The sequence below is a fragment of the Odontomachus brunneus genome, unplaced genomic scaffold, assembly GCF_010583005.1.
Source record: "Odontomachus brunneus isolate Ranch 3 - 2012 unplaced genomic scaffold, Obru_v1 Obru_scaffold_231, whole genome shotgun sequence".
In the NCBI taxonomy this organism is placed as follows: Eukaryota; Metazoa; Arthropoda; class Insecta; order Hymenoptera; family Formicidae; genus Odontomachus; species Odontomachus brunneus.
The window spans coordinates 216,031-217,494 of record NW_022639681.1 but is presented as its reverse complement, the minus strand read 5'-3'; positions in this window follow the sequence as shown (position 1 = coordinate 217,494).

Here is a 1,464-nt window from a genome sequence, read left to right as displayed (position 1 = left end):
AAATATAAGTTTTACAGAAAATTGCTTTAGATAAAAGCTATAAGTCTTAGGAAAATGTATTTACTGATTTTAATAGTTTGACCTTGGGTGACATTTCGAGGTCAGGTCGAGGTCAACATTGCTTTTTTAAATAGAAACATATATTTAACAAATAGGAAGAAAATTTTTACAGAAAAAAGAGATAGAGGGAGAAGTATATCCTTTTATTCTAAAGCAAATGTTTTATATTTTATTATGATTATGATAAAGATGTTAAAGAGATATCGAAGACACGAGAGGTACACAAGACTCTAATGAACGAGAATCTACATATGTAATGTGGAAGATCGTAAGAATGAAACACATTATTCGAAGTTATCCAACCAGCTTGGGTGCAAAGTTGAATCTGTCGAGTTGCAATCACATCATTCATGTCATTCTGCCTTGTCTGCCAGTACAAAAATTCAACTTTTTCATTTAACTTTTTCATTCTCGTTCATTAGAATCTTGTGTACCTCTCGTGTCTTCGATATCTCTTCATTGCAAATTCAATTTAAAAAATGGGTGATTTTCCTCCCTCAGAAATTGTCGACATGTTGCTAATTCTTGGTGAATGTCATGTTAATTATCGTGAAGCCGCAAGAGTTTACCGAAATCGGTATCCAAACCGGCGCATTGTGGACCATGTGACCATTCGACGGCTTGAATTGAGAGCTCGCCAAGGAAGGTTGAACCGCCGTAGGATATGTCATCAGTATGATGAAAATGATGTCCGTGTGCTCGCCATATTGGAACTCACCCACTTGGATCCCCACATCAGCAGCAGAGAAATGGAAAAAGAAACAGGTTTACCGCGAACGATTATTTTGAGAATTTTGAAGCATTTGAAGTATCGATCGTACCACGTAACTCTAACACAAGCCCTCACTCCAAACGACATGAGAGTTCGGATTCAGTTCTGCCAATGGGCACAAGAAAGATTGGTAGACGATCCTCAGTTTTTCAACTATGTCATGTTTTCTGACGAGTCATGTTTCCAAAACACTGGTCATCTGAACAGACACAATTGCCATTACTGGTCAAACGTTAATCCGCATTGGTACCGACCAATCGACAACCAGCATCGCTGGAGTGTGAATGTGTGGTGTGGGATCGTCAATGGCTATCTAGTCGGACCGCATTTTTTTTATGGTAACGTGAACGGGGACATTTTCTTAGAGTTCTTAACAGATCACTTGCCATTGCTGCTGGAGAATCTTGATTTACTAACAAGGCAGAGAATGTGGATCCAACTCGATGGGGCGCCACCACACTATGCAATGGTTGTCAGGAGATACCTCAACCAACAGTTCCATAATAAGTGGATCGGACGGGGTGGGCCAGTAGCGTGGCCTCCACGATCACCGGATTTAACATCACCTGATTTCTTTTTGTGGGGATACCTGAAGGATGCAGTCTTCAAGACCCAACCAACAACGAGGGAAG